At 43.5% G+C, this 23,465-nt stretch overlaps 1 protein-coding gene across 7 annotated transcripts in view; it reads right to left on the bottom strand.

The window, feature by feature from the left end:
- ATR (Ataxia telangiectasia-mutated and RAD3-like protein) overlaps positions 1 to 23,465 on the bottom strand; it is a 74,499-nt gene that overhangs the window by 44,909 nt on the left and 6,125 nt on the right. The window lies entirely within an intron of this gene.

The following is a 23,465-nucleotide window of genomic DNA, read 5'->3' as shown; positions in this document are numbered from 1 at the left end:
AACTACAATTAAATTACCTCTAGAACTAACTGTAGAAGTGGTGACATAACTTATTATTGTAGTTTTGTTCACACTACAAACCAACCAACTAAAACATTGGGACCCTCCAAAGAAATCTGTAGATCAGCCAACAATCTATGCATTTTTTAAAATTTTGGCCATAAGCATCAATTTTAGAGTACCATGCACAAGAAGCATGATTGAGACCATAAAGAGCCTTATACAGCTTGCATACCATGTGCTCTTTCCCTTTAACCACAAGCCTTAGAGATTGTGATACATAAGCATCCTCATGCAAATCCCCATTCAAGAATGTTGTCTTACTGTCCAACTAATGTACTTTCCAACCATAATTTACAACCATAGCAATCACACATCTCACCATGTACTCATACGGGATGTAGGAGCAAAAGTTTCCTCATAATCTATGTCCTTCTACTACGCTTAGCCTTTTGCTACCAACCATGTTTTGTACCTATCAATTGTACCATCAGCCTTACATTTGAGTTTAAAAACCCATTTTGTGTCAACGGCCTTCTTGCCAAGTGCTAAATCCACAAGATCCCTGTAGACTTGGTGGAGTCTAACTCATCCTACATGATCTCCATCCAATGTACATCTTGTAGAGCTTCATCCTAGGAAGTAGGCTCATTATCATCCAATAGTGAGCTCATAAATACATGCTCATCGCAATCATCTACTTCCATGAAATTGACCAAATGTCCCCCCCTGGATCACGTGCTACATATCTAGTAGCCCTTCTAGTGCGCTGAGGTAAAGGAGAATCCATTTTACCCTCCTAGAGAGTTTGTAATAGCCATCTCAATACTATTTTGGCTGCATCTACAGCAGCCCTTTCAAGCTATACTACTTCTACCACTACATGTGGCAAACCATCATCTATACCCTGCTGTCCAAGAGCATATGGTGCAGCAACAGCTTGCTGTGTTAAGTCAGTCCTGCCATTTACAACAGGCACGAACTCCAAGGAAAGTGGCAAAAGACCCTCAAAAACATCATCGATATCATGGGTGGCTACCATTTGAAACTGGTCATGTGAAAATCTAGCATTTTCACCAAATATGACATCCCTACTAACAAAAACTTGCTTTGTGTGTGGGTCATACAAATGATAGCCCTTACTCTCCGAACTATAGCCAATAAATATGAATTTTACAACCTTGTCATCAAGCTTCCCACGAAGCTCTTTCAGAACATACACATCGGCTATGCAACCAAACACCCGAAAGTAGTCAACTTTGGGTTTCTTGCCATGCCAAGCTTTGAGCGGTGTAATCGTCGATGCACGATTCAACACATGATTTGCACACTGAAGGCCTTCTAGCCAAAAATAATGAGGCAACCCCTTGCTTTTCAACATACGAGTCACTTTCGTAAGAGTGTGATTTTTCCTTTCAGCAACTCCATTTTGCTGAGGTGACATTCTAATAGTGGCTTGATGCGTAATGCTATGATCAAGTAAATATGTCTCAAAAGCACAAGACATGTACTCCTCCCCTATATCCATGTGAAGTGTTTGTACTTTTAAGCCAGTTTCAGCCTCAAGCTTTGCCACAAGATGTTTAAAAAGCATGAGTACACTAGACTTAGCCTTGAGTCCATACATCCATGTATACCGTGAATAGTCATCAATAAATGTAAACAACGTAAAGGCAACTCTCAAGTACATGTGTCCTCATGGGACCACAAATATCAAAGTGAATAAACTACATTTTTCAGACAGCACACACTGCATCATCCTTTTTAAAGGCAAGCTTGTGCATCTTACCCTAAATACATCCCTCGCATGCATGAGGAGGTTGAGTCTCCACTGGAGGCAATGCATCTACCACATGACACCTCTAAGGGGTCATCAAACTCCCAATACTCATATGTCCATAGCGGCCATGCCACAGCTCCGCACTTTGCATAGCGAGCAAAAGAGAAGTAACTGCCAGAGCATCATGAGGCTGTCTGTCATATGTATCCAACAAGAATAGACCCTTATAGAGGGTGCCGAACAGCCTGAGTGCATAATCCATCTCTATGTCTCTGACAATGCATTTGTCATACTCAAAGATGACCTGAAAGCTATGCTTATTAAAAGCAAAAGAAGCATGAAATCAAAACCATCTACAACAATACTATTAACTGTTCCAATGCCACATACATCATAACTACTGCTCTTCGCACATGTAACATGCTTCCTAGCAAGGGTTGAATGCAAGGAGGTAAACAAACACTTCCTAGAGGTGATATACTTTGATGCTCCACTATCAAAATATCATGTTTACTGCGTTTCAACAACATTAAATGCTGAATCAGACATCAAAGAATCATAATTGCGTGTGAGAAAAGCATAATCCTCCTCCACAAAGTTGGCTGAAGCATCACCATCCGTAGATTTGTTGGCTAAACCAGAGTCCTCTTTGGCTAATCTCTTTCTCTATTCATCAATATAGTGACCAAGCTTCTTGCAATAATGACATTTCCCCTTCTTTTTAAACTTTTCTAAGTCTTAGACAGCCTTATTTCATGGCTGTCTAGCATCACCCTTTTATTAATTTTTTGTATTTTGCCTAACTTCACCTTTGCCTTTAAACTTGGAAAGCATAGCCACATCACCTAAATGCAATGTTGTTGAAAAATGACAGCCAACTATGGAGGAGAGAAACGAGAGACAATGAGAGTGCGCTGAAGCAAAAGAGTAGAGTGTACTTGTTGAACTCAAAGAATGAGAATGAAAAGTACAAGATAGATCTAAGATAGACCTAGCTCTAACTCAACTAGAGTTAACTGACTCTAACTCTAACTCTAAAAGTGGTGACACAACTTGTATCTTTAGTTGTGTGAAACATAGGGCATTGCGCATAGAATTGGTAAATTCTAACACCCCCCTGCAGTGCCAATGTAGTAAAGTACAGGAATGATCAATCACCAAAGGGTAGCAAGTTTAAAGACTTGCGAAAAGCCTCAAACTTCTCACAAGGTAATGCCTTGGTGAAAATGTCTGCAACATTTTCCTATGTAGAAACATATATCTAGTTGATCTCTCCCACATAGCATCTCTCTCTGACATAATGGTAATGCACCTCAATATGTTTCGTGTGAGCATGCAACATAGAATTTCGTGCCACTTCAATAGCACTCTGACTGTCAAAAAAGGATGGGTATAGGACCCTCCAATGATAAATGTAGATCAACCAACAATCTGCGCAACCATACACATTCCACTATTGCCGTGAAGACTGCCCTGTACTCAACCTCATAGGATAAGGTAGCCACTGTAGGCTGTTTCTTGCTTAGCCATAAAATGCATCAATTGCCTAGAAAAAAATAGTATCCACTATTAGACTGCCTAGTGTCTACATCACCAACCCAATTTGAATCACTGTAAGCCTATAATTGCAAGTCTCCCCCCTGGGAAAGAATAATGCATGTAACTAAGTACCTTGCAAATATCTGAAGATCCGCTTAACAGCTTGCCAATGTATAGTCCATGGGCTATGCATATACCCACTCACCTAAGATATTGCATACTAAATGTCACGGCGTGTGTTACAAAGATAAATAAGACAGCCAATAACCTGGCTGTGAATTGCAACATCAAACATCTCTTCACCATCATGCATAGACCTGGCTCCATAGGAGTACACATAGGTTTGAAATCTTGCATATTAAACATATGTAACAGCTTATCCACATACTGTGGCTGTGACATGATGATACCATGCTAATTTTGGGTGAACTAAATCCCCAAATAATAGTGTAGACAACCCATATCTAACGCAGCAAATGCATGTTTTAATTCAGCCTTAAAATCTGCAATTTTTGCTTCTAAAGGTCCGGTGAGCAGCATGTCATCTACATAAAGAATAATAATTAGCAAGTCCCCCTCTTCATTCTTAATGTATAGAGTGGGAGCAATTGGACTATTTTTTAACCCTTTGCTGGCCAAATCTGTATCAATTTTAGAGTACCATGCATGAGGAGCTTGTTTGAGACCATAAAGAGTTTTGTTTAGCTTGCATACCATGTGCTCTTTCCCCTTAACAACAAACACTGAAGGTTGTGACACATAAATTGTTGAGAAACCCTTCACCCGCAGTTTGTGTTTTTGTGTTTCTGCGTTCGACGTTTAGGGTTTGCATTTGGGATTTACAGCCCCAAAAAGGGACGCCATCCTAGATTGACTATGCCTATTTATAGGCCACTCTCTCATTCATTCCTCACGGCTGATTCATTCAATCCGTCACCTCTTCTCTCCAACCTCTCCACTACCCTCACACCCCTTCAGGAGGACATTGCAGTTCGCGGTTCATGGCTGTCATCATCATCTTCCTTGTGCTACGGCATCCTTGTTCCCTTTGTATCACATTCACTCCATGATTCGGAACTTCATCATTCCATTCATCAAAGTTTCTTCTCTCTTCTCTTCTCTTCACCATGTTTGCCGAGTTTACTCCGTGTTCCTCCCCGCAAACCCTACTGTCTCGCTGGTACATCATCTTTTGACATGGTCAAGAGAGTTTTAGTGGTCCCCCAAAACCTTTTGAGACACCCTTCAACGTCTATAAGTAGACACGCTACCCATCATTCACCCTCATCCTTTTGTGTAGGTTTCACACTCTAGCCTACAAATTTCAACCATCAGTCACCTACCTTCTATTGTCCAACCATCACCGACTGTAGCCTATCACTATCCAACCCTAGGCGGCCTACTTTCAGCCATCACCAACTGTAGCCCATCACTATCCAACCCTAGGCGGCCTATTTTCAGCCATCGCCTGCTGTTTGGAGGTCTCTCTCTGCTGCATCATTATAGCACCTGTTCAACCTGCGTTTTCAACATCTAATGCTAGGCCACAAGCTAGTGCCATCTCTCCCACCAGGTGACTCCTACAGTACCTGCGTTTTTACTATCCAACAAGCCGTCTGCATCGGCAAACACCTCTCTTGATATTGTCTGACAGTTCTCTACCTCGAGTGATCAGTTTTCAGCCTTCCCCTGGTGGTACACTGCTGCATTTACTAGATTTCAGCCTCTGATTGTTGTGTTTTGGTGACCAGCCTACTACCCTTCATTATTCAGCACTCTCTCATCTCCGACTGGTGGTTATTGCACTTCGGATCCATCTCCGATGGACGTCACTCTCCGATACTGCATTGCTCTGCCCTTGGGCATTCTGTGCACTCTTACATTCATTTACTACATTCACTTACTTCACAGTTTCTTCTCTTTGTGTTTGCCTCTGTGTTTGAGTTTTGAGTTTTTGCATTTTGTGTTTAGGGTTTGAGTTTTGCTTGTCTTTATTTGAGTCTTTGTATTTATGTATTGGTTGTACATGTTGTGTTTCCTCAGTGCAAACCCTAGCATATCTTCGCAGAAGTATGTATACAGTTTTGCTAAAGTTGCATCTCCATTGCATGCTTTGCAAAACAAGAATGTACCATTTAGATGGACACCAATGGAAATTTCAACATTCAACAAATTAAAGGAAAATATGACTTCAATTCATGTGCTTGTGTTGCCCGATCTAAGTCATTTGTGATTCAGTGTAATACATATGGAAACAGCATTGGGGCTATTTTAATGTAGGATGGCCGAGTTGCGGCTTATGAGAGCTATCTCCTTTACGATGGAGAGAGGAATTTGCAAGTCGATGAGAATGAGCTTTTGGCTATAATTCATGCACTGTCTATAGGGAAACATTATTTGTTAGGGGCTGATTTCACAATGCAGACAGATCATCAGAGGTTGAGGTACTTTTTGACACAGACAATGTTGTCAGAGAAGCATATGAGATGGCTGGTCAAACTTTCTCTCTATGTTTCATTTTCAAATAGTACACATTGATGGTAAAAAAGAATTTTATGGCTGATGCATGTCACGTAAGCCTTAAATTTCAGGCATCAATATGGTTTATCACATTGAATTGGATGACATAAAATATCAATATGCTATTGATTTGGATTTTGCTATATGTATACGATCAGCTTTGCAATGACCAAACTCCAAAGGCATAAGCACTTTGTGCTTAGAGATGGGTTTTTGACGATACACAGACGAGTGTGTATCACAAAGCCTTTGACTCTTGAGGCCTAGAGTGATCACTAAGAGTCATGCTCCTCCTTACACAGGGCATAGAGGGATCGATACCATAGTCAAAGCAATGGAGCATTTGTTTTATTGGCTGACTTTGATGCATGAGGTAGAACAATTTGTCAGTACATGCATCATATGTCAAAAAGTAAGGCATGATAGGCAAAAGATGTCTGGTTTGTTATAGCCCTTGCCTATTCCAAATAGACCCTGGCAAAGCATTGCTATGGATTTTATCTTTGAGCTTCTTAGGACACCTACAAGGAATGATGGGATATAACTATCATTTGCATGTTCAGCAAACAGGCCCATTTCATTCTGGTGAAGAAAAAGATAAAGGTTGATCATATGGCATGTTTGTTTCTATAACATATATTTAAGTATCATGGTATACCAAAGACAATCATTAGTAATCGAGATCCTCAAATGACCAATTTGTGAAGGAAGAGGTTGTTTGAGAATATGGGTACCACACTAAAATTATTACCACCCTTCTGTCAAAAATAACGTGGATACTCTGATACAATGTCAAAATAAGCAACAATGCAAAGAGACAGTAGGTTTTGCAGAGAGTAACATAGAGTGTGTACGGCAAACACTAAGAGAAGAGAAACTCAAAAACAATACAAGGAGATGATGCACTAAATCATGCTATGAGAAGAAACGCTGATATAGTGGAGCCGAAGCTCAAAAGATAAATGCACTGTCATGTCTGAATCAGGTGGCAACACCTATGGAAATCTGCACAATGAAGGGAGCAAAACGAATTGCTCTGGGCAGTGGGCTATCGCAGTAATCACTAGAAGGTGAAAGAAAGTTGTCGAGGGAGTAAACCACACTTCTCTAATACTGTTGGAGATGTGGAAGATGATCACCAGCTGTTGAGGGAGCAAACCGCAATCCTCTGATACCGAGGAGTGACCTGAGCAATAAAACACCAATCCCAAAGTATTGAAGCTGTCAAACATAAGGAGAGCAACCCAAATGTTGACGCCAGGTGGGTAATGATGACGCTAGATGATGGAGGATAACCTAGGCTGCAAAAATGCACGTCCCAGCAACCTCTGTGACAAACGAGTAATGCCAAGTGATGGAGCAGGAGCCAGGCTACAAAAACACAGATCCCAGCAGCGTTTATGTAGACAAATGACGCCACAAAATGAAAGAGGAGCCAAGCTACAAAAACACAGGTCCCAACAGTCCCTATGATAGATGAGTGATGAAATTACCGACACTCGGTGATGGAGACTGTCACTAGAGGCTAGGATGCTGACGCCAAGCTGGAGATGATGACACCAAGCAAGGAAAAGATCTCCAGACTAAAAACACAAATGAAGGTGGAGCTTAAAGGAGAAGGGTACTGACATCAAGCAAAGGATGGTGACACTAAGTGGAAGATAGTTCAAATGCAAGGCTTGATGTTGGAACAAGGTACCTGAAGTAAAAGAGAAAGGGTGAAGGCAACCACGAGTCACAAACCACAATGTCCTCCTGAAGGGATGTAAGGACAGTGAAAGGGACTGGTGAGAGAATGAAGGTGGTGGTGGTGATCGAAGAAGGTGGTGAAGAATGACTGAAGAGAGAGTTCAGTGAAGAATGAATGAAGTCACTGTCTATTTATAAGCCTAAGTTGTCTAGGGTGGCGCACCATTGTGTGGGCACCCACTAAAAAAGTGACTAAAATATAAACACCAGCCCTTTTTGGGGCTATCAATGCGAAACCCAAATGAAGTGTGTAAACTAAAGAAGTGATTTCTCAACACCTTTCATCCACAAATAGATAGCCAGTCTGAAGAGGCAAATTCCACAATATTTGATCTTTTGAGATTTTATGTATCAAACCATAAGACACAATGGGAGTAATATATGTCATTGGTTGAGTTTACATACAACAATATTGTGCATAGCTCCACTAGCAAAGCTCTTTTTGAGGTTATTAAGGGTGGCAAGAAAGTACCACCTACTTTCTTGCCACCCTAAATGAAGTGTGTAAACTGAAAAAGTGGTTTCTCAACACCTTTCATCCACAAACAGAGAGCCAGTTTGAAAAGGCAAATTCCACAATGTTTGATCTTTTGAAATGCTATGTATCAAACCATAAGACACAATGGGAGTAATATCTATCATTGGTTGAGTTTGCATACAACAATATTGTGCATAGCTCCACTAGCAAAGCTCCATTTGAGGTTATTAAGGGTGGCAAGAAAGTACCACCTACTTTGCACACTAAGAATAAGATCTTTGAGGCTAATCGCTATGTGGAAGGCTTGGATGCAACCTATGCAAAGATAAAGTATATACTTTTGACTCCAGAGGTCTCAAGAAAAGCAAAAGAAAGCAGCTAATCGCCATAGACATGTTTTGCAATTTGTAAAGGGTAATTATATATTATTGCATTTTGAAAAGGCAAGGCTGAAAAGGATTAAAGGAAGTAAGAGATTGTATCCGAAGTTAAGTATGAGATATTATGGGCCCTTCAAAGTGTTGAAGAAGGTTAGCGATGTTGCATATCAGCTAAAATTACCTCCACATTGGCGGATATACAATGCCTTTCGTGTCAATTTGTTTAGGCCTTTTCATGGTAATATGCCAGAGGATGTATCTATTGAAATTCAGCCTAAGGTTGAGAAACTAGATGAGATATTGGTTCTTGAGCTGATTTTGGCACATAAGGAAAGAAAGGTCAGAGGTAAAGTTTCCAAAAGGTATTTGGTGAAGTTTCAGCACTATTCACCAATGGATGCTAAGTGGATGAAGGAGGATGACTAGGCAAATCGTCCTCAATTGTTGCAGCTTTACCTTTATGCCTTTTAGTTAGAGCCGACTCGGTCAAGTTTAGCAAAGTAGGGATCCAAAGTAGTGTCTGATGCTCAAGGGGGAGGTAGCACTTTCACTCCTCCAACTATGGATAGCTCTCGTATGTAGTAGATCTCAGATGTATTCAGCATGCATACAAGGTACTGTGCTGACAATATGTCTACCATGAGATCACTATTCAATGTATTAGTCACTACGAGATGTATGCAGATGAGTATTGGTTGTTACCACAGCTCTAGGACTACTCTTGCATTAGATCATGATCAACTAGAGATCAATTCATGATCAACTAGAGATCAGTTTATGATCACTTTGGGATCCGTTTTGCATCGGTTTCCGATCAATTTTTTCATTCAATTTGTGATCAATTTGGGATCACATTTACAGCAGTTTGTAATCAGTTTTCAGATTAGCATATGATCAGTTTATGCTCAGTTTTCAATGGTTTTCAACTGGTTTTATGGACAGCAGCATGTTTAATGAATGCCATTGACAATTTCAGCCATGGTTTATGCTAAGTATATGGTTTACTATGGTTGTATAGTTAGAACAATTGAAAAACACGAGTAACTCATGAATCCAATGAGTTTCTGGCGACAGTTCTAGACTATTTTTCATCAGTTTTATGATATGTTTATGTTGGCTGGAAATTTTCAGCAAGTGTTGGGATATGGCATAGTTAGACAGCAATGGTCAATGTTGTGACTGTGATGCCTTATGGAAATTCCAGTGCAATATACTTTTGCTTTGGCACATTGCAATGCAATCGAGGATGATTGCAAGGATTTCAAAGGGGAGGTCTGTCACAAGGGCCGCAGACGTGAAATTTTTGGATGCTTTTCTCTTGCTAGTAACATTTGATTAATTTAGTGATCAAATGTGCAATGTTGTAAGGCACATGTGATGCACATGGCAATTACTCAAAGTAACAGACCAAGGAACCCGAGGAAGCAATTAATGTCAAAGGCAAAAATTATGACAAGTTATGGCAGCTGGGTTTTGGATGTCAATTGGTGTCTATTTGGCCCTAGGACAATTAATTGGTCGATAAATGTCAGTGGTGACACTAGAGACTAGGCGCAAATTGACACTACGGACTAGGCACCCATTAATTAAGGCTGGGGAGCACTTGGGCCTGCAAATGACCTAGCCAATTAAATTGTGGATGGGCACATCTAATTTTGAAAAAGGTCAAAGGGGCTGAAATTAATTTTTAGAAATTAATTAATTGGCTGAAATTTGCCGGAAAATGGCTGGAACTTGGGAAAAATGACCATGCAATGGAGGAGAAAGCTATTTGGGGACTGAGGGAGACTTATTCGGGATGTATGCTGGCTATGAGAGAGAGGGAGGCGCTGCTGATCAGCTTCTGAAGGCCATTTGCTGCAAGCGACAGCTACCAAGAGCTCTCAAGAATCAGGGACAGCAGGCAGCAGCATTTAATGCAGGCAAGAGCAGGTTTTGTGCCTCCAAATTGCAAGCAACAACATTTATGACTGATCAATCAGGGCAGCAGGCAGTTTTGAGGGCTTTCCCCGCTTGGAAACTCTGATTTCTCTCTCTTCTTAGTATTCTCTCACCTCCTCCAGCCTATCCTCCAGGTATCTCAACATTTCTCAGCCATTTGAAGGTGTTTTCATCCAGATTTGGTGGACAGCAATGAGATTTCTGCTGTAAACCCTAATTTACAGCAGAAATAGGGTTTAGCAACCACATTGGGACCCGTGCCAGCAAATTGGGGGCATAGTACAGTAAAATCAGCAGCTGGAATTCGAGGAGTTGCTAGGGATTTCAAATGCCAGTCCATCCCATTTGATTTGGGACAGCATTTGGCCAGTTTGTGGTCCAATTTGTACAAGTCCCAAGAGAAGGTCAAGGGGCAATTTACCCGATTGGCTTGCTGGTCATTTATGACAGCAAGAGGCTTTTGGATCAGCAGAGGAGCTAAAGATATCTCAGTTTGTACTCCATCCAACTACAATAGGTCGCCAGTTTTGGGGCCAACAGGGTGTCCAATGTCCAAGATTATTATGGTAAAGTGTGCATTTTCAGTTTTGTCGATTTATTAATTGTTGTAATTAAGTGCTTGATCAAGATTTCACCACCCTCTCCGAGAAGGAAAGTCAGTTTCACAAGGAGTGACTCACAAGAGGTTGATCAAACTCGAGAGAGATTGCAATAGGAGTTCAACATGATAGATCTTGAGATCCTACACTTCTTTCTTGGTTTGGAAATTTATCAAATGAAACAAGGTATCTTTATTTCCCAACATAGATACATCTCCAAGTTACTTTCAGAGTTTGGTATGGCCAAGTGTCGGCCTACTTCTTGCCCCATGGACCCGAAGTCCAAGTTATTGGCAGCAAGTGATCCCCTACCAGATACTACCCGCCACATGTACCTTGTTGGCTCTTTGATCTGGCTGATCAACACTTGAGTGGACATCTCTTTTGTGGTGGCTTTGCTGTCTTCTTTTATGAAGACTCTTAGTCAAGCTCACTGGAGAGCCGCTTTGCACGTTCTATGCTATCTATGGGGGACTCGATCCTACTAGATGGAGTCGCTTGGGCAAGTGATGTGGATTTGAGACAATCCACTATAGAGAGTACTACACTCTTTGTTCGACTACTATGAAGGCAGTGTGGCTCCATCAGATGTTGACGGCCGGACATTGGCTTTTCCCACACAAGACCCACTTAGCTATCATGGACAACCAGAGTGCCCTCACTCTAACTAAGAACCCTATGTTTCATGCTCGCACGAAGCACATTGAGGTTCAATACCATTATGTTTGAGAGCGGATAGTGGATGCTGAGTGATCAATGGTTTCCTATCCCACAAAGAACAATGTGGCGATCTCTTCAAGAAGCCTTTGCCCAAGGCTTCTATGCTTCATCACATGAGATTGTTGGGTCTTTAAACACTCCCATGATCTGAGAGGGGGTGTTAGCCTACCTGTTTTAGTGTTGTTAGTCTATCATCTCTTGGTTCTGAGCTCTTCTCCAAGTCTAACAAAGACATAATGTCTGCCCATCCTATCGTTGTGTGGACTTCAATTATCCTCGAGCATGTGTTGCCTCTCTTGAGGACAAACTTGATGAGTCCCCTTCTTGCTCAGAGTTGCTCTCTCCTTCGATTTTGTAGCTAAAAGCACTTGATCCCACTTTCTCTAGAGACCATTCGGCCCAGCAGATTGTAGAGCCTTCCTCCCGTTCCCTTCTCACTCAGAGTTGCTCTCTCCTTCGAGTTTGTAGTTAAAAGCACTTGATCCCACTTTCTCTAGAGACCATTCGGCCCAGCAGATTGTAGAGCCTTCCTCTCGTTCAGATCCGATCTGATTTTTTGTTACACTGCATGTGAACTCTCATTTTGTGAAGACTTTGCTGTTGGTTTGGTTGTATTCCCTCTCCATATACACTCTATCTTCTCTTCTTGTCCTCTCTAGATGGCTCCTCCATGCACTTCTACATATGATAAGTTAAATGGACTTGACTATCTTGCATGGAGTGCTATAATGAAGGCCTGGTTTGTACAGAAGTGGATTTGTTACATTGTATATGTAGCTATTCCTCGGCCCTAGTGTCCTTTTCCTCTTCCCAATGATTTTGATGAGAACAACCATGAGAAAGCCTTACATGGGATTCAGACGATGCACGGGTATATTTTGCACTGTTGTGGTGTATTTCTTAAGAAGTTCTACCAACAGTTACCTCTTGCAAGACACCACCAGAAATATGGTTGAAGTTTCAAATGTTGTATGAGGCACCTTTCCCCATGCGTACTGTGACCCTTTATGGACACCTTCAACAGATGAAGTTTGAGCTGAGGATACCATTCAGTCATTTTTGCTCCATGTTACATAGGTATAGGACCAGCTTTAACACACGCAATCTACCCTTCTCGAGGCACATCTAGTGGGAAAGATACTCTACAAGCTCCCTCCGAAGTTTGATGGAGTGGCGAATGCTTTGCAAGCGTAGACATCCTCTACATCTGTGAGCTTTATACATGTCCTCGATGTTGCTTGAGCATGAGGCATCTTTTTGTTTACAAGGGAAGCTTCCATTTCATTATGGAGATTTCATTGAGGCCTTTACAACTTCAAAGAGAGGTGACATGAAGTAGAAGTCGAAGGTCCACTACTAACATTGTGGTAAGAAGGGACACTTGCAGAAGGATTGTAAGGAGTTAGCAACCTCTCGAAAGAAAAAGGAGAAGTAGAAGAAGTGGGATACAGACTACTCCAACAAGTCATCCTCTTTCTCAGACTCCAACTCCAATCCTCCAACCAAGGGGAAATGCAAGGCACGACAAGAATCCAATTCTTCAGACTACGGGAAGGGCTTGATTGCCCCTTCCTCTACTATTTTCTAGCCGAGGTGATACAATTATCCCTCACAACTCTCCAATGCCAAAGAGGGAGTGTGAGGGGCCAGTGAGATGGGGCAGCTTAGTCTCATCTATACAAGTATACAAGTGCACAGGTTCCAAAGAGGGACATTCTTGACACATCAACCGAAGTCTGGAGGTTCAAACCCTAGAGTTGGGATTGACATCTAGGTTCATGATACATTGTTTCTTTGACAAAGAGCAGGATTGGCTCCTCATCTGAGCTCACAAGGGGACACTTTGGCAATCTTGGCCAAAGGCAGGGAATCCACGATCACATATATTCAGAGGCGTTTTTGGCAAGTCGGTCTACTATGAGACATTGCTGACAAACATAAAGATCTATTATGACTCTTCTCTATTTTAGGAACCAATATGATCAACATCGACATCAAGTTCTCTTAGAGGCACCTTGGTGGTGGCTTGATCACCCACTGCTTGGGTATCCATGGCTCTACTCTGGTGGTTCTTTGTCGTATGGACTGTGATGAGTCATTCTCACGATATCATTATCATTGTATCACATCACCCATGATCTGAGAGAGGCTGTTAGCAGAGTATTTGTCAACTCGTGTGAGTTTGTGCATGCCACTTGGGCTGGGCACACTAGTCATTATTTAGGCATTATTTTAGTGATTTGTGGCATTTTATGCCAGTTGGCCAACATTAAATGCTGGCCGACCAGCTACCATATTTGGCATATTTTGGGCCTATTTATTCAAGGGCTCCTCCTCGTCATTCAGTCATCATCATTCTTCAAGGTGTCTTCCTGTTGGAGAGATGAACCAATGCCGGTGCCCATGCAGCCAGTAAATTGTTGTACGCGTCATTCTTCTGTTTGGTATATGGATTCCATTTCCCGAGCACATCTCTGAGTTCTCTTCTTTTGCAGTGTTCTTCTATTTTCTTTCTCTTGTGTCTTGTGTTTAGCAGTTTATTTCAGCACTTGTCCATGCTTCCATTGCTGCACCACTTTTGACATTATAGTGCATTTCTTTTTCAATCAATTTAGGTAATTCACACTAGCACAGGATAGTTTCCAGTCCTTTACATTCCTTTTTCAGTGAATCTGGACTATGTTCACACTGGACATGTGGTGATCAGCTTCAATATGCAACTATCAGCCTTTTTCAGGCCACATATATTATTTTATTCATATTTTGCAGGTCAGCCAGTTCTTTCACCTCCTCCAAGATCAGGTCCACCAATCTTTGGGGTTTTATCTTTTTGCCTATATGTAGCCGGCCTCCAATGGCTATCATCATCATTCTTGCAAATCTTAAACACATTTCAACATTGGGGACACTCCTCCATCTTTTGATAATGCATCCCTCCCTGCAGATAGGACCTTCAAGCTAAAAGAAGCAATCAGTTGCTGAATATATTCCAAAAACTAATTCTACTGCAGAAAAGATTGATTAAAACGAAGTGGCAACCGAGTAAGAAGAGCCTTAAATACATGAACAGGTCTATGGGTCATTTCCAAGGCCAAAGGTGTTAGAGAGTCATTCCCTGGACAGCAGTGTGCAGAGCAATATGGCCAGAGTGCCACGTCAGTAGTCGCAGGAGCCACATCAGCAGGTGCAGTACGGCCAGACCAGTCGGGCAGTTGCCCACGTCAGCACAGTCGATCAGGTATAGCAGCAATCGGACAGTTTCAGGCAGCCGACCTGATTTTGGTCATTTTTTTGGTATTTTTCCTTCGCTATTTATAGCAGTCCAGTCCAACACTTGGACACACACATCTCGGATCTCACAGAGACAGCCTGCTAGTGACTGACAGCATGCGGGCTGACAAAGATCAAGGTCCTCAAGGTGAAGACATACGCAGATATTCTCTCTGCACCCGTGTATATTTCTGCATTCCTATACAGCATTCTACACTGCAGATTTTCTGTGTTTTACTCTCCTCTCTCTCTCTCCTCTCTGTGTTCACTCTCTCTCTGTCTTGGTCCCACGCTTCGCATCGCTGCACTCTCACATGGTATCAGAGTGGTGAAGACGGACTGACTGACTAAAGAACCTACCTAAAGAGGAGATTTCAGCGCGACACAAGGCTGCATTTCCAGCATTCGAGGGCGAGCAGGAGGGCTGCGCATTGGAACTAGGCTGAAGCAACTGTGGGCATGCAAGAAAGGAGTCCAATTGGTGAATTTGCTGCAGGTTGTTGCTGTTTGAAGGGAAGAAAGGCTGTGTTTTTGGCCTTCCATTGCAGATTCTACCTTTTCATCGCCTCCGGCGGCTGAAGAAGGTTCGGGAAGCAGAGGAAAGAGCCTTAACAGGCTGCGTTTTCACAGTCAAAGGGGAGCCGCTTTTGCGTTTGTCCAAGCATTGCAGGTGAACATGTCTATAAAGACTAACTTGGAGTTCCAACCGATCATGGACAGGAAGGTGCCTGTCCTACCGGCTCTTCCTTCAGATCAGAAGCTTGATGGTGACAATTACCGCATCTAGCGTGTGATGATGTTGGCCATTCTAGAGTCCTATGATTTGGCGGAGCTTGTGATGGAGGAGATTAATCGGCCCTCGGTGAGAGATGACTCCAAACTCTCTTCCAATGCTCGTGTGGAGTTGATTAAGGCCCAATCTCATAGGGACAAACTGAATGCCAAGATTCGTTCTTTTCTTTTTCTATCTTGTACTATAGCTATGATAGCTCACATCAAGCACTTGACGGTGGCTCGAGAGATATAGTTGGAGCTCGACCAAATGTATAACCGGATGACCTTGATGAAGAGGGTTTCTTTGGAGGTGCAGATGCGGATCTTGTCTGTGAATAAGCCTTCTTTGCTTCCGAAACACATCAACAAGCTTCGGCAACTTCAAATGCACATTCAAAATGCGGGAAAGCCTATTTCTCCGAAGACATGGCGATCACTTTATTGTCCCAGTTGCCGCCATGATTCGGTACCTTTTATTCCGCTCTTATTGCATCAAGGCGGGAGTCGACTCTTCGGTGGGAAGAGCTGGTTCCTATGGTCTTGAACCAAGAGGAACAGTTGAAGGGACAAAATGCTTCCAAATCAGAGGCTTTGGTTGGTCAAGCCTCTCAAAAGAAGAGGAAGGACCAAAAGAAGGAGGACAACAAATCCAAGAAGGACAAGGAGAAGGAATCGACCTGCCATATTTGTGGTAAGACCGGTCATTGGAAGAAGGATTGCCCCGACAAAGACAAGGACACCAAGAAGGACCCGAAGGATTCTAAAGCAGTGACTGCACCCTCATCAGCTGCTTTTCTACATTTAGCAATCATTGAGGACCCTATACTTAAGACTTCTGATGCTGCAATGACAGCTCCCTAGGCTCGAGAGTGAATAGTGGACAGTGGTGCCTCACGGCACATGACTTCTTTTTCCGTTGGTGTTGCCCATTTGCGGCCTTCGTGTGGGAAGATTCTCATTGGAGATAGCTCTTCTATGTCTATTGCTACGCAAGGTGAGATGCAACTGATTTCAGATGGACATGGTGGTACCCACACTTCCGAGGTGTTGCATGTGCCAGGCTTGAGGTATCATTTGCTTTCGGTCCATAAGATTTGTTCTCTTGGTCTCTTGGTGGAGTTTGACAATGATGTTGTTCGAGTTCTTGATCGTGGATCGAGAAAGGTTCTCTCTTCAAGGTATGAGGAGAACGGCATCTACAAATTGAAGTCTTTTACAGCTCTTACCTCTCTTCTTCTTACCTCTCAGACACAGTCCAAGCTATGGCATGCTCGGTTTGGCCACCCGAACTATAAGTACCTTTGGAAGGCGTCGCGCAAATCATTTGTTCGAGGTTTGCCGGATATAGTGGTGAGCCAACAGCCATATGTCTCCTGCATTTGTGGAAAACTGCATCAAGATGCAATTCCCAACAAAGCTTCACGGAGGTCTACTTCACCTATGGAGCTTGTATCTACGGATCTTTGTGGCTCGATGAGGACCGAGTCCTTGAAGGGGAGCTTATACTTCATGTTGATCACAAATGACTACAGCAAGATGACATGGGCCTATTTTTTTACGTTGAAGTCGTAGGCTTTCTCCCACTTCAAGGATTGGCTTCTCTTTGAGGAGAACCAATCTGGCCGGCGACTGAAGACCTTACGCTCAAGGGCAGTGAATTTGCGTCTAATGAGTTTGCTCGTTTTTGTGCAGATAGGGGCATTCACCAGGAGTTTGCTAACACCAACACTCCTCAAGAGAATGGCATTTGGAGCGGAAGAACCGAAGTGTGATTGAGATGGCGCGCACCATGATGGAGTATCGACAGACACCTCAGTTTCTGTGGGCCGAGGCAGTGGCTACTGCAGTTCACATCCTCAATCGATCTTCCACTTCGGCCGTTGACAGGATGACACCTTTTGAGGCTTACTTTGGGACTAAGCCTGATGTCTCTTATTTTAGGATCTTTGGGTGTAACGCCTATGTGCACATCCTGAAGACGCAGCATGACAAGTTCGAGGCGGCTTCCCGACGACAAGTTTTTGTTGGTTACAACTCCCAATCCCAAGGTTATCGTCTGTTTGATCCTGTCAAGCAAAATGTCTACACGAGCCAAGATGTGCAGTTCATGGAAGTTCCGACCACAAAGGGGGGTGAGGAGCACCCCGTCCTTGGAAACCCAGGGGAGAGTTGGGCTCCTGAGACAGTTCTTTTGGAGCCAAAGCCTCTTGATGGAGCTTCTTCTTCTGATTCCGAGTCTTTCCTTCCACCAGCCACTCCCGTGGAGCTTCCGTCGGTGGATGTACCCAAGTCTTCAACAGATGAAGAGTGACGACCTCCTCCTTGTTGGGCCCATGACACACTCTGAGATTCAAGGATCGAGGGGGTCCCTAAGGAGTGGGAACCGCAAGATGAACTGCGGAGGTCACGAAGGAATCACGCACATTCTACAAAGCATTTGATGACCCATGTTATGCAAGATCGAGAGCCCACTTCTGTGAAGGAGGCTTTGCAAGCTGACCATTGGCGGAAGGCTATGAAAGCTGAGTTGGAGGCTATTGAGAGGAATGGCACTTGGTCCCTTGTGCCTCGTCCCTCTCACAAGAAGGTAATTGGTGTCAAGTGGGTCTTCAAGACCAAGTACCTTAGCGATGGTTCTTTAGACAAGCACAAGGCTCGCTTTGTTGCTAAAGGTTTTGCTCAGCGCCCAGGCATTGACTTCCATAATACTTTTGCCCCCACTGCTCATATGGCGACTATTTGAGCTGTTCTTGCCTTGCCATAGGAGATGGCCTATCTGGATGTGAAGTCGGCCTTTCTCAATGGTGAATTGCAAAAGGAGATCTATGTAGAGCAGCCTCCTAGCTTTGGATCCTCGGATGGGAAATTTTACAGGTTAAAGAAGGCCTTGTATGGCCTCAAGCAGGCTCCGCGTGCATGGAACGAGAAGATTAACTCATTTCTTCAGTCAAAGTTGGGATATCGGCGCTCCAAGGCCGATCCACAACTTTATGTACACACTTCCGCGGCTGGTCGTGTGTTATTTGTATTGTATATTGATGATTTGATTCTTACAGGTGACCATGCACAGAAGGTCCAAGCGACCAAGACACCTTTACATCAGACATTCGAGATGACAGATTTGGGGCTTCTTCATTTCTTCTTGGGTCACGAGATTTATAAGTCTCAAAGGGGGATTTCATCTCTCAGCAAAGATACATTCAAGAGCTCTTGGTGACATTTGAGATGGAGACTTGTCGGACCATTTCTACTCCTATGGATCCGAATTGGAAGGCCACTTCACACTCAGATTCTCCCTTGACAGATACTACCCGCTACTGTCAATTGATTGGATCCTTGATTTGGCTACTCAACAGTCACGTTGATCTTTGTTTTGCTGTGGGTCTTTTGGCGGGGTTCATGAGTGAACCCAAACAAGTGCATTGGAAGGCTGCCCTGAGGATTCTTCAGTATTTGAGGAGGACCTCTGACTTAGGGATTTCTTATCCAACAAATACAGATGCTTCAACTCTTATTCTTGCAGGTTGGAGTGACTCGGATTGGGCTGGCGATGTGGACCACCGGCAGTCTACTACTCGCTATTGTTTTACTTTGGGTATAGGTGTTATCTCATGGAGTAGCAAGAAGCAGTCCACGGTAGCCCTTTCTTCTACTGAGGCGGAGTATCGGGCCGCATCTTCCACCACACATGAGGTTGTGTGGCTTCGGAGATTGTTGGAGCTTGGCTGCCCCCAGACTCATTCTACTCTTCTGCAGTGCGACAATGAGAGTTGCATTGCCTTGGTACGGAATCCTGTATTCCATGCCCGGACGAAGCACATTGAGATCCAGTCTCACTTCATTCGTAAGAAGCTTCTGGATGGGACCATTGCTGTGGAGTACTACAAGACAGAGGATAATCTTGCAAATTTGTTCACAAAGGCGCTTCCCCAGGCTCTTCTTCGGAGACATGCCAAATCCCTCAAACTGTGAGAGTGCGCAACGGAAGAGGAAATACGAACACGGAGGGAGAGAGAGAGAGAAAGCAGAAAATAAGGAAGAGAAATCTGCACTGACTGAAATGAATGCTGAATACACTGAAATGGACTGATCAGTCCCTGCACGCAGCCCACAGCGTCAGTGAGGGCACCAGATCAGGCTGATGACGATGGCAGCACCACCACGGGGGAGAAGGAGTGTCGGAATCTGCAAGAAGACAACTGACCAAGTGGGGAGGGGGGCTGCCAATATATAGGCAACGGACAAACCCTAACCCTAACCCTAAAATGGGCGCAAACCCTAAAATGGGCGCAAACCCTAAAAGTGCCCTAAAATGGGCGCCCCACAACAGTGACCAAAAAGGTGGCCGGACAGCCAGTGGCTGCCCACTAAAAGAGGCCAAAAAGAAATACACAACCTAAGACAGCCAGTCAAGAGTGACTAGCCTCCCCCATCATAACACATGACAAACATGTCAGAGCTCCTAATGTCCTCGTCTGACTCAGACTGAGGCTCACAGACAGGAGATGACAAGGCATGACAAACATGACTGCTAACACAAACTTTTGACCTATCCAGGATCTGAGAGGGGGTGTTAGGGAGTCATTCCCTGAACAGCAATGTGCAGAGCAGTACAACCACAATGCCACATCAGCAATCACAGGAGCCACATCAGCAGGTGCAATATGGCTAGACCAGTCGGACAGTTGCAACGTCATCACAATCGATCACGTACAGCAGCAGTTGGACAGTTTCAACCAGCCGACCTAATTCTGGTCATTTTTTTGGTATTTTTCCTCTCCTATTTATAGCAGTCCAGTCCAACACTTGGACACACACATCTTGGATCTAACAGAGGCAGCCTGTTGATGACTGACAGCACACAGGCTGACGGAGATCAAGGTCCTCAAGGCAGAGACATACGCAGATATTCTCTCTGCACCCGTGTATATTTCTGCATTCCTATACAGCATTCTACACTGCAAATTTTCAATGTTTTACTGTCTCCTCTCTCTCTTCTCTCCGTGTTCACTCTCAATCTTGGTCCCACGCTTCCGCATAGCTGCACTCTGACAAAAGGGTAGTGATCTGATAAGACATGATGTCGTTCCACCCACATGTCAATAACTGCAGGAAGAAAGGAATCACTCTGACAAATATATATCCGATCCAGTTTGGCCCAAGTGTTAGGATGCTGCAAAGATCAATAGGTATAACCAGATTGTGATGGATACATCCAAGATCACTTGTCCTGCTTCAAAGATCCAGCTGCAAGGGCATCCCAAGCCTGTCGTTCAAGACCATCCATAACTGAGCGCAAAGAAGTAGCCTGATCCCCAAATAGACATGCATTAAAGTCACCCATGACAAAACCTTGACGAGCCATGGAAAGGCAGTGCAGGTCATCCCAAAGTTGACGGCGTTCCCTTGCCGTGGAAGGAGCATACACACCCACCAACCACAAAACCTCTCCCTCATAAAGTATCTCTAGAATCACAAATCGACCTCAAGGGTCCTAAGAAACCAACGATGGTTGCAGGCAAAATTTGACAACCAACATAACTCCAGATTTATATGGAGCTCGACCACTGAAAAAAACAACATAATCCTTATAAACATAAGAGGATCCAATCAAAGCATATTGTTTATGCTCTACCGCACAAAATACATCCTACTTTCCAGCAAACACAACTTTCCACAACCGATACTGCTTGCTGCGGAAGAGATACCTTTCACATTCCACAAAGCAATTCTCATAATAAATCGGAAATGAGAAAACTACTGAACCACCACTTTTCCTTTCCCTTTTACATCTATAGCTTTAGTTGCCTAGAATCTTTCCATATCGCTTCGAATTACATCTACAAGGTCTGCCCTTTGCAAACCAGCAATAGAAGCACGAGAAGGAAACTGCTCTTGTTGTGAGAACAAAAAACATCCCTAGGAGGCACAAGCCTTCCCTGTGCATCGAAGCGCAAAGCAGAATTGGAATTCCTTGTATCATCCCCTACCGGAGCACATGAAGATTGAGGGTTCATGTAAAACCCCTTACCTCAGCGTTGAAAGGTCTAAGTGATGGGGTGTGGCAATGGGTGGGCAGGAGCTGAACGAGAAGCTTGTCTTGCATTACATCTAACCACTGATACCCAAGAATCTTCCCGAGAAGACACATTCCGGTCAACTGGAAGGGAAGTATGCTCAAGATCCACTTACCTTTATCACGACCATGTTGGGGAAGCATCTGAGGATCAGCTTTAGGCTGCTGAAGCATGTGGGAAGGATGTGGTCTTGCATATCCATGTCTAAATCTATAGTTTGTTGCAAAACCCTTGGGATTTTGTCACATTTTGAAATGAAATGGCCCAATTGGCCACGTCTAAAACAATGTCCTGCAAAAGTACCCCATTTCATCTCATAAACCAAGGTTTGCAGTCCTGAAACCTGAAAACAGATTTTGGTCCGGGCGAGGTTTTCCTGTATCCCAAAGCATGCATGCCCTCTTCCAATTGCGGAAATCCAGCCGAGGCTCTACCAACACGTCGCCTAAGATTCTCAAGACCAAAGGGAGGAGTCTCCAAGGATGCACAAGGAAATCAACCACCTCCACCCAAATAGGGCATGCCTGCCTCAACAGTTCCTGAAACTTGGCCATGGGCCTCCAAGGGACCATGTGAACCAGCTGCCCATCCAAAAACAAAGGGATGCGCTGCATGATGAAAGTCCGCACTATCGAGGAGCGAAAAATCACCTCAAAGAAGCCCTTGGGACCATCATAAATCTCTTCAACAAGAAGCATCTTCTTGGCACTGTTGAACATTTACAAGCATAGACTGCAGCCAGGTACGAATCCTTGTGATCAAGGGAGTCCTTCCTGTGAAGTAAAAGATGGCTGCCCTGCCATGGAAGGCAACAATCTGCTGTAGAACCAGTTTCGTTCCCATGATTGCAACTACATGATCCCCTTCCGGAAAAGAGTTAGCTTTACTCTCATTAACATGGACATAATCGGACATAAGATGATTGGCAATGGCCAGCATGAACTGCAGAGACCCATCAGATCATGGACCAGAAGCCTAGAACTTTGGCTGAGGCAAATTTGGGGGGCATAATAGCGGTTCTTCAACCAACATCTTCTGACGTTTACCTATCTCATCCCCTTTTGTCAACTGCCCGGAATCCTCTGCCAATGAATCACTATCCGAATCCGGCAAAACTTGGTCATTCCCATTCCCAAAAAATTTCTCTCAACCTTCTCTCTCTCTCAAGCCCACACTTCTCTTATTTGTATGATCATTCATGTATGATATATCCACTCCCATCTATGTAGTTGCAAGTTGTAGGTAGAAATAGCGTATGATGCGCATGCAACATTAGGTTTTGGCATGTTACCCTCAAGTATTCATCTTATATACTCTAATGGCATTGCTATTTAGACTTGAAATATCTATTCTAAGTCCAAAATAATCAAGTTTTTTTTTCATACTAATATCATATCATGCCTTATAAAATCTTAAGGTACCATTTCGTACCATATTTTATTGTACTATACCGTATCGTACCTTTCGTACCTAACAACTATGGTCTTCGGCTCCTCCCCCTTCTCCTCCTCCATCCTCTACTCCGGCTTCCCTACCATCTCTAACGAATGCAAATACTTCTTCTACTTCGTCACATACTTCCACATCTTCTACCTCCCCTTCGAGTCTTTTAGGGATGCTCAACTATCAAAAAGGGAG

Source organism: Lygodium microphyllum, chromosome 20 (genome assembly GCF_053477565.2).
Source record: "Lygodium microphyllum isolate KBCC chromosome 20, Lygodium_microphyllum_v1.1.10, whole genome shotgun sequence".
Taxonomy (NCBI): domain Eukaryota; kingdom Viridiplantae; phylum Streptophyta; class Polypodiopsida; order Schizaeales; family Lygodiaceae; genus Lygodium; species Lygodium microphyllum.
Note: the sequence above shows the minus strand (reverse complement) of the source record. Positions and strands in the feature narration are given on the sequence as shown.